The 12690-nt window shown below is 40.7% G+C and overlaps 1 protein-coding gene across 2 annotated transcripts in view; it reads left to right on the forward strand.

Moving 5' to 3' along the window:
• Window positions 1–10268: 10268 nt before the first annotated feature.
• atf7ip (activating transcription factor 7 interacting protein) overlaps window positions 10269–12690 on the forward strand; it is a 54171-nt gene continuing 51749 nt past the window's right edge. For both annotated transcript variants that reach the window (XM_082958765.1, XM_082958768.1), the window contains exon 1: window positions 10269–10501. The gene's annotated coding sequence lies outside the window, so the exon portion shown is untranslated. The remainder of the gene's footprint in view (window positions 10502–12690) is intronic.

Here is a 12690-nt window from a genome sequence, read left to right on the forward strand (position 1 = left end):
GCTAAAATGATGCACTAACCTTTTACAATCTCCATCAGATGACACTCCTAGGACATTATGTTAGACAATGCATGCATTTTTAGTTCTATCAAGTTCATATTTATATCCAAAAACAGCGTTTTACTATGGCATTGATGTTGAGGAAATCGTTTCCCTCCAATAACCGGCAGTCAAGTCAGCGTCACAAATTAAATAATTAAAATTAGAAAACATTGGTAAAATATTATATTGTCATTTAAAGAATTATAGATTTACATCTCTTGAACGCAATCAACTTGCCAGATTTAAAAATAACCTTACTGGGAAATCACACTTTGCAATAATCTGAGCACTGCGCCCAGAAAAATACGCGTTGCGATACAGACTAGACGTCATGTTGGGGAGATCTAAAATCGAAAATACTATGTAAATAATCCATTACCTTTGATTCTCTTCATCAGATGTCACTTCCAGGTATCACAGGTCCATAACGAATGTAGTTTTGTTCAAAAAAGCTCATCATTTATGTCCAAAAATCTCCGTCTTGTTAGCACATGATCTAAGCCAGCCGGACTTCTCGTCATGAACGAGGGGAAAAAATATATTTACGTTCGTTCAAACATGTCAAACGTTGTATAGCATAAATCATTAGGGCCTTTTTTAACCAGAACATGAATAATATTCAAGGTGGACGAATGCATACTCTTTTATAACGTATTGGAACGAGGGTACCCAACATGAACTCGCGCGCCAGGTGTCTAATGGGCCATCATCGTTCCATGGCTCTTGTTCGGTCAGATCTCCCTCCAGAAGACTCAAAACACTTTGTAAAGGCTGGTGACATCTAGTGGAAGCAATAGGAAGTGCCAAAATATTCCTCAGCCCCTGTGTTTTTCAATGGGATAGGTTTAAAGGTAATACAACACATCAGGTATCCACTTCCTGTCAGAAAATGTCTCAGGGTTTTGCCTGCCAAATGAGTTCTGTTATACTCACAGACACCATTCAAACAGTTTTAGAAAATTTAGGGTGTTTTCTATCCATATGTAATAAGTATATGCATATTCTAGTTACTGGGTAGGAGTGGTAACCAGATTAAATCGGGTATGTTTTTTTATCCAGCCGTGTCAATACTGCTCCCTAGCCCTAACAGGCTAGCATATAATGTAACATAAACCCAAACCACAGCTAAATGCAGCACTAACCTTTGATGATCTTCATCAGATGACAATTCTAGGACATTATGTTATACAATACATGCATGTTTTGTTCAATCAAGTTCATATTTATATCAAAAACCAGCTTTTTACATTAGCATGTGACGTTCAGAACTAGCATATCCCCCCGCAAACTTCCGGTGAATTTACTAAATTACTCACAATAAACGTTCACAAAAAACATAACAATTATTTTAAGAATTATAGATACAGAACTCCTCTATGCACTCGCTATGTCCGATTTTAAAATAGCTTTTCGGTGAAAGCACATTTTGCAATATTCTAAGTAGATAGCCCGGCATCACAGGGCTAGCTATTTAGACACCCACCAAGTTTAGCCCTCACAAAAGTCAGATTTACTATAAGAAAAATGTTATTACCTTTGCTGTTCTTCGTCAGAATGCACTCCCAGGACTTCTACTTCAATAACAAATGTTGGTTTGGTTCAAAATATTCCATAGTTATATCCAAATAGCGGCGTTTTGTTCGTGCGTTCAAGACACTATCCGAAAGGGTAAAGAAGGGTGACGCGCCCGACGCGTTTCGTGACAAAAAAATTCTAAATATTCCATTACCGTACTTCGAAGCATGTCAACCGCTGTTTAAAATCAATTTTTATGCCATTTTTCTCGTAAAAAAGCGATAATATTCCGACCGGGAATCTGCGTTTAGGTAAACAGAGGAAAGAAAATAAAGCATTCGGTCGACTCGGGCACGCGCCTAAGCCCACAGTACTCTGAGCGGCCACTTGCCAAACGCGATAATATGTTTCAGCCAGAGCCTGCCTCAATATCCTTCAGCTTTTTCCCGGGCTCTGAAAGCCTATGGGAGCCGTAGGAAGTGTCACGTTATTGCAAAGATCCTAAGTCTTCAATAAAAAGAGCCCAGATGAAACACAACTTGTCAGACAGGCCACTTCCTGCATGGAATCTTCTCAGGTTTTGGCCTGCCATATGAGTTCTGTTATACTCACAGACACCATTCAAACAGTTTTAGAAACTTTAGGGTGTTTTCTATCCAAAGCCAATAATTATATGCATATTCTAGTTACTGGGCAGGAGTAGTAACCAGATTAAATCGGGTACGGTTTTTATCCAGCCGTGTCAATACTGCCCCCTAGCCCTAACAGGTTAATTGGGGAGAATGGGCTCGTGGTCATGGTTGGAATGGTATCAAATACATTGTTTCCAGGTGTTTGATGCCATTCAATTTACTCTGTTCCAGACATTATTATGAGCCGTTCTCCCCTCAGCAGCATCCACTGTTTGGTATACTCCAGATTTTTTGTTGTTGAATGCCTGGTATGGCAAGTAGCGGCGAAGGAACATAATGTATATTGTCCTGGTCAAACTCAAACCCTATAATCTGCATGAATAGTGTTGAATACTTCTCTGGTCACACTTTATGCTCACAAACTAAATGAGTCAAAACCAGCTATTGCACCTTATTCTACCCTATGGTGAATTATGACATTCTCTGCAGACAAACGTCCAAAAGGGAAGATCAAATCAGGGATTGGAACCTAAATTATTTTCCAATCGTTTCATTCTGATCAGAACCCCTATTTATTTCGTTCCGTTCGTGTTTTGACCAGCATAATAAAGTTCTGAACCAGTTCTAACCCCAAAAAAGTAACTGTTCGTATAGTCAGAGAGGAAGCGAGAGGCCCAACATGCAGGAAAATCTGTCTCTCTCCAGCAGGTGGCGTTTTTTTCCCCCTGTATTTTCGCCCACTAAGCCAGGAGTTTTTGTGTGGAAGTCAATAAAATAGTGTCTAATTTGGTCAACAAAAATGTGCTACGTGAGGTTTATTTGATCTAATAGAAGTTTCATAATGCTTAAGTTGTTATGAGTGTACTGATATAAGTAGGACATGTGACATCCTGGCAATTTTGAGAAAAAAGCCCTATCGGAGATGTCTAGAGATGGCTACACATATTCATGGCATGAGGCTAGTAGCATAGCATCTCTCTCCATTCAATACAGACTGTTGATGTCAACAACCCTCATCGAATATTCAAAAAAGTATTATAATAAGGAGTTCATGTATCCATCAATCCAAAGAAAGGATAGGCGGAAGCTAGACAGTCCGCCGTGCCGCTTTGTGGACAATGAATCCCATTGTTAGGGAAGAGACATTTATCTTGTCAGTATATTCATACTCTTTGGTATAGTTCCTTTTCGTTCATCAATACTGCGTGAAATCAACAGTTTTTACATTTAGCTCATTAAGGCTGCATTCACACAGGCAGCCCAATTCTGATATTTTTTGTCACTAACTGGTCTTTTGACCAATCAGATCAGCTCTGAAAAAGAGCTGATGTGAAAAGATCTGATGTGATTGGTCAAAAGACCAATTAGTGGAAAAAATATCAGAATTGGGCTGCGGTAGATAGAGCAGCTTGCTATGGAACAGATAAGCTAGTTGTTTACATGTTTGATGGACAGATAGCGTAGGCCATAGAAGCTACTAAAATTTCACAGGTGGGGATAGAGCGAGAAAGAGGGGTGGACATGGAGGCATCCCTTGAAGCACTGAGCATCATGAAAAAAAAATGTTTTTGGTTCTGTTCCCTGAACCAGTTCCAACCCCTGTATCAAATTGTGATACATCTTTGTATTCTATATTCTCTCCATTTTGTTTTTTATTTTGTTTTTCACTTACTTATTGTTATCCATCCACAAATCCATCACTGAATAAACTGTAAACCCATGTGACGATGACTGTAAATTATTAGAGGATGAGTTCCAACACTTACCTGCATGTTCAAAGGTGGGTGGGTGCCTTTAGCTTTGCTATATACACTACAGGTCAAAAGTTTTAGAACACCTACTCATTCAACGGTTTTTCTTTATTTTACTATTTTCTCCACCTTACAATGCTTACTTACAAACCCTTAACCAACAATGCACTTTTAAGAAAAATACCAACAAAAAAAGAAATAAATAAAATTAACAAATAATTAAAGAGCAGCAGTAAAATAACAATAGTACAGGGGGTACTGGTACAGAGTCAATGTGCGGGGGCACCAGTTAGCCGAGGTAAATGAGGTAATATGTACATGTAGGTAGAGTTAATAAAGTGACTATGCGTAGATAATAACAGAGAGTAGGAGCAGCGTAAGGTGGGGCGGGGGGGTAATGCAAATAGTCTGGTTAGCCATTTGATTAGATGTTCAGGAGTCTTATGGCTTGAAGGTAGAAGCTGTTTAGAAGCCTCTTGGACCTAGACTTGGTCGCTCTGGTACCGCTTGCTGTGCGGTAGCAGGGAGAACCGTCTATGACTAGGGTGGCTAGAGTCTTTGACAATTTTTAGGGCCTTCCTCTGACACCGCCTGGTATAGAGGTCCTGGATGGCAGGAAGCTTGGCCCCAGTGATGTACTGGGCTGTACGCACTACCCTCTGTCATGCCTAGCGGTAGGAGGCTGAGCAGTTGCTATACCAGACAGTGATGCAACCCGTCAGGATGCTCTCGATGGTGCAGCAGTAGAACCTTTTGAGGATCTGAGGACCCATGCCAAATCTTTTCAGTCTCCTGAGGGGGAATAGGTTTTGTCGTGCCCTCTTCACAACTGTCTTGGTGTGCTTGGACCATGTTAGTTTGTTGGTGATGTGGACGCCAAGGAACTTGAAGCTCTCAACCTGCTCCACTACAGCCCCATTGATGAGAATGGGGGCGTGCTCATCCTCCTTTTCCTGTAGTCCACAATCATCTCCTTTGTCTTGATCATGTTGCGAGAGAGGTTGTTGTCCTTGCGCTAGAGTGTCAGGTCTCTGACCTCCTCCCTATAGGCTGTCTCATCGTTGTCGGTGATCAGGCCTACCACTGTGGTGTCATCTGCAAAATTAATGATGGTGTTGGAGTCGTGCCTGGCCGTGCAGTCATGAGTGAACAGGGATTACAGGAGGGGACTGAGCTCGCACCCAAGGGGACGTGTTGAGGATCAGTATGGCGAATGTGTTGTTACCTACCCTTACCAACTGGGGGCGACCCGTCAGGAAGTCCAGGATCCAGTAGCAGAGGAAGGTGTTTAGTCCCAAGGTCCTTAGCTTAGTGATGAGCTTTGAGGGCACTATGGTGTTGAACGCTGAGCTGTAGTCAATGAATAGCATTCTCACATAGGTGTTCCTTTTGTCCAGGTGAGAAAGGGCAGTGTGGAGTGCAATAGAGATTGCATCATCTGTGGATTTTTATTTGACCAGGCAAGTCAGATAAGAACACAGTCTTATTTACAATGACGGCCTACCCTGGCCAAACCTGGATGACGCTGGGCCAATTGTGCGCTGCCCTATGAGACCCCCAAATACGGCCGGATTTGATTCAGCTTGGATTTGAACCAGGGACTGTAGTGACGACCTCTTGCAGAGGCAGTGCCTTAGATTGCTGTGCCACTCGGGAGCCCTGTATCTGTTGGGGCGGTATGCAAATTGGAGTGGGTTTAGCGTTTCTGGGATAATGGTGATGATGTGAGACATGACCAGCCTTTCAAAGCACTTCATGGCTACAGATGTGAGTGCTACGGGTCTGTAATCATTTATGCAGGTTACCTTAGTGTTCTTGGGCACAGGGACTATGGTGGTCTGCTTGAAATATGCTGTTATTACAGACTCAGACAGGGAGAGGTTGAAAATGTCAGTAAAGACACTTGCCAGTTGGTCAGCGCATACTCGGAGTACACGTCCTGGTAATCTGTCTGGCCCTGCGACCTTGTGAATGTTGACCTGTTAAAAGGTCTTACTCACATCGGATGCGGAGAGCATGATCACACAGTTGTCCGGAACAGTTGATGCTCCCATGCATGTTTCAGTGTTACTTCCCTCGAAGCGAGCATAGAAGTAATTTTGCTCATCTGGTAGGCTCGTGTCACTGGGCAGCTCTCGGCTGTGCTTCCCTTTGTAGTCTGTAATACTTTGCAAGCCCTACCACATCCAACGAGCGTTGGAGCCGGTGTAGTATGATTCGATCTTAGTCCTGTATTGACGCTTTGCCTGTTTGATGGTTCGTCGTAGGGCATAGCGGGATTTCTTATACGCATCCGGGTTTGAGTCCCGCTCCTTGAAAATGACAGCTCTACCCATTAGCTCAGTGCGGATGTTGCCTGTAATCCATGGCTTCTGGTTGGGGTATGTACGTACAGTTACTGTGGGGACGACGTCATCAATGCACTTATTGATGAAGCCAGTGACTGATGTGGCGTACTCCTCAATGCCATCGGAAGAATCCCAGAACATATTCCAGTCTGTGCTAGTTAAACAGTCCTGTAGGTTAGCATCTGCTTCATCCCACTACAAAGGGCTCCTTTACTAGGCTACCCACACATGTTCTTCAAACCTCCAAACAGTGGTGAATTGAAAGAGACATCCTTTCCACAAATCACCAAAAAGTGTAATGACATTTGGCGATTGTCATTTGGCCAGAATTTATGCGTCATTTGCTGTCCGCATCTGTGTCGGCCACTCATCTCTGCCTTGGCAAAATGTCAATGTTCTGGTCGAACCACATCACATTTTGGAGCCTAGGCTATACCACCTGTTTAAGTCCATTCACAAATGTTTCATGCCTCTGACATGCGGTAGTGATTAATAATGGTGTAATAGCCTACTGTTTTCTTGACATTTTGTTTTCATTATTGTAATAGGCTCATGTTTTACCGATACGGTGTACCCCCACTATTTATTTTGCCAGGACGCCGTACCGGACCTCCTTACTTTCACCCTTGAGAAAAAGTTAATTAATCCACAAATAGTACATATATTTTAAATGACCACGTTTTAATGAATTTGATGATATAATTAAAAACATATATTAGAAAACAGTACGGGACTTAAAGCAGGAAGTAGGTGGGACTTTGATATCATATAGACGGGTTGGCTGACAACGTCACAAATTATGCGTACGCATTGATGGGGCCGGAAGCCGGGCTTAGTTATGATTCTGAATAGTCAGATGCTGTAGCTAGCAACAATGACATGCAGGGAATCGTAGTTGGCACATTTCAGCTAGTTTTATCTTGTTCTTGATACCATGTCTTGTTTTGAGGTGTTTTGACTGGTTTCATGTCAATGCTAATATGGCAAAAATGTTCTAGCTAACTGTAACGATGTATTTGTGCAAATGTATTTGTTTTCAATTAACATTTGGGGAAGAGTCTTTCTAAATGTTTAAATGAACTTTTCATAACCCCACATAACACACTGCTGCTACTGTTTATCTGTCCTGTTGACTAGTCACTTTATTCCTAGTTATATGTACATACCTCGTTCCCTGCACATCGACTTGATACCTCATGTATATAGTCAAGTCATTGTGTATTTACTATTACATTACTATTATTTTACTATCAATTTTCTTTCTATCTGCATTGTTTTGGAATGGCGTTTTAGTCTACACCTGTTGTTTATTTAACTTGGAAAGTAAAGTGTTATTTATAATGATGGCCTAGGAACAGTGAGTTAACTGCCTTGTTTAGGGGCAGAAAGACAGATTTTTACCTTGACAGCTCGGGGATTGATCTAGCAACCTTTCGGTTACTGGGCCAACGCTCTAACCACTAGGCTACCTGCCGTTTACAAAGCATGTGACGAATAAAAATGTATTTGATTTAACTTGTTTGAAAATAATTGGTTAGAGATCTCAAATATCACTTTCATTTGTATATCCTGTAGCTTTAGAATCGTGTCAAAGTTAGTTCCTGTTTCAGTAACGTCTTTGGTCAAGTTTGCGTGAGTGAACCAAAAACACCCTAATGATTGGTTGACAAATAGTGCCTCAATGCAGGTGATGGCTGCATGGTGCAGTTGGTTTGAAGCAACTGCAGCGACTTGAAGACAACTTCATTATAGACTGTTAGAGAGGATCAAAACAGTAATGTATCATGGGTAAATTGTGAATGACTGACTGATCTACAAATAATAATGAGTAGTTATTTATTAAACAAGGTTCTTTGTAGATCAGTCAGTCGGCATCCGCCTGCACTGTCGGCTGCAATGTTAAACAAGCCCATTACAAAAACCATGTGATCAAAGGGCTTGTTAAGGTTCATGCAGTACACATGTAGGTGCAAGTCTGACAATTTTTGTCTCCATAATGCAACACACTTGAGCTGCTCAAACCATAGAGAATGCTAGAGGCCTCTAGTGGCCATAAGTCTGTGTTAGCATGGGAAGCACCTTTGAGAGCTTCCACCATCTCATTGTAGTCAACTGGGTGGGACTTCCAACTTCATTGGCTGATCCCTCCTGAAGAAGAAGAAAATGTACTACTTCAAAATGGAGATTGCTTCAATGGCACTCCCAATGCAGTCACAGACGCTATGATGGCAAAGATAAAGATGAGTCCTCTATCTATCTCTATGGCTTGAAGGTCTGTCTGTTTTTCAATGCCTGTTCTGCTTAAGTTTGTCACACAGCTGGCTAGGGCTGGAAGCACCCCCTCCCTTTGTGGAGAAAGGGGAGGAGCATACTACAGTCACTCTCTCACTTATAAACTGAATGCAGCAAGGTGTCTGCTTGTGTGTGTGTTTGACTGTATGTATGCGTGTACCCTTTTCTCCAAGTTAATTGTGATGCAGTAAGTTTTAGCAGTGAGGGGGAAAACAATTATAAAGAATAGGCAGTTTAGTTCTGATTGGGTTTTCCCAATTGGAGGGGGGGACTTATATACAATGAATTGTATGTGCGAGACAGATTTTTCACATGGTGATTCAATAAAATAAATCACCCCCCCCCCCCCCAAAAAAAAAAAGTGGTTCGCTGTGGAAAGTGAATATAATCAATTCCAGAAAAACACACGAACCAGGAGATTAACCGAACAAATTAAATACAGTAGCTTAACAAGAAAACGTGTTAGTATGATAAATAAAAATCCAGACATTTCAGGCATAAAAATTTTAATCACATATATATTTTTTCAAGACCTCTATTGGTCATTGTTGGAACTACAGTGGCACAAGCAGACATTTTAATTGAAAAGGAGTTTGCCTGCAGAGGGGCCAGTGAGACAAAATGGCCGACCTGAAATTAACTCATGGGATGTGCGAAAATGAGTAAATGTCAGTAAATGTAATTTTTCTCAATGATGAATAAGTTTGCATATGTTATTTTGGCTCTGGATGTGTTTATTGATCACATACGTTGTACAAATAGGCCTACTAAATCACTTTAACCTATGACCAGAACAATTTAGCACTTGAAGCAGTTGAACATCTTTTTTGTTCAGTCTGGCCTAAAACGAGTCTTACCTTTTTGTTTTTTCCTTTACGATTTAGATCCTAAATTTGAAGCCACAAAACGAACAAATCACCACTGTCTATAGACATTTCGATTTTTAGACACTTATATTGCTATGCTACTACGAACAACTATCACTTTTGAACAGTTTAAATACTTAACAGCTACCAAAAGAGCCCACAGATCACAAGCACTGGAGTTTCACCTGAAACTTTTCTAGGATGTGGGATGAATTAAAAAAAAGTACAATACATAATTTCCACCAAAGATGTAATACTTTACTATAATTATAAGCTGTTATAAGTATACTTGTGTTGCCACTGTTCTTAAACAGACTCCTCCCACTTATGAATTCCACCCCTGCTCCCTTCCTGCTTCCCTCACCCTTCCCCCATCAGAAAAAGACCACACCCCATCCCCCTCTTCTTGCCTTGTCAGAAAACAGTCTTTAGCTCTTCCACTATGGCGGTCTTGTGACTGATACTGTCTATTCTCCTAGTAGAGCAGGCGCTCAGGTAGTCTGTGAAAGTCTACAAAAGTCTTTCTTACCCTCAGGCGATCAGGTTGTCTGTGAAAGTCTACACAAGTCATTCTTACCCTCACAGATCTAAGAAAATCACGTTAGACATGGTTCTGTTCTCACTTCAACATATATAATTTCCTTCAACTTCTACTTACCTTGTTGAATTAAAAAAAGACGACAGTATTCATACTGTACTTAATTCCCTACCAGCTTTCACGTTGTTTCGTGTCATGGACTACATCTAGTAGGAGGTGCCTAGACTGCTCTCACGCACTCAACCCCCTCCCTTGACTACGAAGGAGGAGGAGCTGGCAACACAGTGGTGGATGACTGACTGTAGTCGCTGAGAACAGTCTGCATGCACAGGTTTTGTTTTGGTGTGGTTTCGAGCCGGTGTGTCCGCGTCACTATCACGCTCATATTTACGTTTTTTCCCTTGGTTCAGTTTGCGATCCTCTGCACATTATAAACCGATATTCTGAGCGAGGAGCACATTCGGCTCGTGCGGATCCTGGCTATTTCGCGGGAAACAGGCAGAATACAGAAGCATCGGTGAGTTAGCTAGCATGCTAGCTGTCTTAACTGTTTTTACAGATCATTTCAACAGTTTTGTTTTTGTCTATTTAAAATGTGTCACTTTCTCTATAAAATAGACGTTTCATTTTTTTCTGTCATGTTCTTCAACGAGTAAGTGTAAAACATTAGCTTGCGATGTAGACTGGTCTTGGCAGGGACATGGCCATGAAAAAAAAGTGAGGTGGGGTGAAGGGGGGCGCTAGCTAGCTAACGTTAACTGTTAGCAAAATCATTTTAGATTTTTTGCTGAGTAGAGAACTACAATTGTTTGTTTATATATATTTAAAGATATATATATGTATGTATGTAGGGGGGTGTATGTATGTATGTATCGCCTATGTATGCTCATCCCGTGTGTGTGTGTGTGTGTGTGTATATATATGTTTATATATCTACCAAAATATAGATATATATAAACATACATACACGTGTGTGTGTGTGTGTGTGTGTGTGTGTGTGTGTGTATATATATATATATATATATAATAAGATGTGTGTGTATATAAATTATATATATTTAAAAAAATGTTTTTTATATATATCTTTTGGTAGATATATACCAAAAGATAGCTGCAAATGTAATTATATTTAGTATTTCTTATGTATGCTTTGTATTTGGCTGTACATTTTTTGTTGTTGCCCAAAATGTTATGTTTCTTTCAAGACAAAAATGTGCTTTCATCAAAAAACATGTATCAAGTACAAGTGAATGTTGCAAGCCTAGGCAGCTAAAGCGGTTTGTTTTACAGCGTAGCTTGTTGGCATGCTAACTACCATACTTTATATTATTTGGTGTCAAAATTTGGAAATGTACACGCCATCTACAGGTTATAGTCCATCATAACCTAGCCCGGTGATTCTCAATTGATGGGTCGTGACCCAAGGAGGTTTTGAGTGGGTCGCGGGTGTCTGGAGTAACAAAAAAAAAAAAAAACTCTTGACTTAAACCAGGTAGAACATGTGTAGTATAGCAACACTATTTTGGTTGATTTTGTGGTCTAACGCCAGTGAGTTTATTAACATTCTTAATCAAGGACATGGGCAAATTTGTATTATTGGAAATTAAAACGGTGGGAATGTTGTTCCCTTGTCATATAATTGCTGCATTTACTATCAATATAGCATAAAAAATAGTTTCAGATTGTGTTTTGGCGATGCGAATATTGGGTCGCAACTGAGACAACCTGGTTCAATATGGGTCCCGGGCAAAACCAGTTGAGAACCACTGATCCAGCCTATGTCGATGCACTCAGAATGTAGACAACCCCATTGGTTGAGATGATGTGATCCCTTTCAACCTTGACAACTTCTTTTTAACCACGACGGCCACCAAACATTGACAAAGTTGTGAGTGCAAGTCACTGGTGCTATAACAATAAATGCTGCTTCTTGCTCTATAAATTAAGCAAGGAATTTGTTTCAAAAGGAATTATCAATGTTAGTAAATTTAGGGATTTAAAAGAATATTGCAGGGAGGCATGGAAGAAGCCTATGTAGAATCGGGTGATGCTGGAGGGTGTCAGATGAGATGTTGCAGTATTACGACGAAAGGGGTTATCTGGCTTAAAGAATTTTAGTAATCAGACTGATAGCCTCTTTTCAAGATCAGAATATTTGCAAATATTGTCAAGTTTGTAAATAGCCATCAACCATTTCAGTTTCAAAACTAGCAACCAAACAAAGCACTAGTACTGTCAAACTACCATGAGATATTGAGACAAAGTATTGGTACACACACTATGGAAACACAGACACGACATTGAATGACAAAAGGGAAGAAATGGACAGGACTGGTCAGGATCTTTTCTTTAGAGTCACTGTATGAGGAGTCTCACTCTAACATCAGCAATAACATGTCAAATGTATGAGTAGGGCATACATACATTTAGCATATGTCTAATTCAGCACCAGTAGGAACTTTAGGAAGCAACCTTAATGTGACTGCAAAGTATTCCCTGACATTGTTACAAATTGGGGATCAAGCACATGGAAAAAACCTAGCTTACAGCAACTATGGTGGCCATTTTGAGTTGCTGCAATAATAAGTGGCACCATCAGAAAATGTGGCAGCGCAGTGTTTGTGTGTGGGGGAGGGGAAGGGATAGGGAATAGTTAGCACTCAGCTAGCTGCATTAGCCTCCCAGGAAAAACATAATTATTAACAT

Source organism: Salmo salar, chromosome 12 (assembly GCF_965601325.2).
Source record: "Salmo salar chromosome 12, fSalSal1, whole genome shotgun sequence".
NCBI lineage: Eukaryota > Metazoa > Chordata > Actinopteri > Salmoniformes > Salmonidae > Salmo > Salmo salar.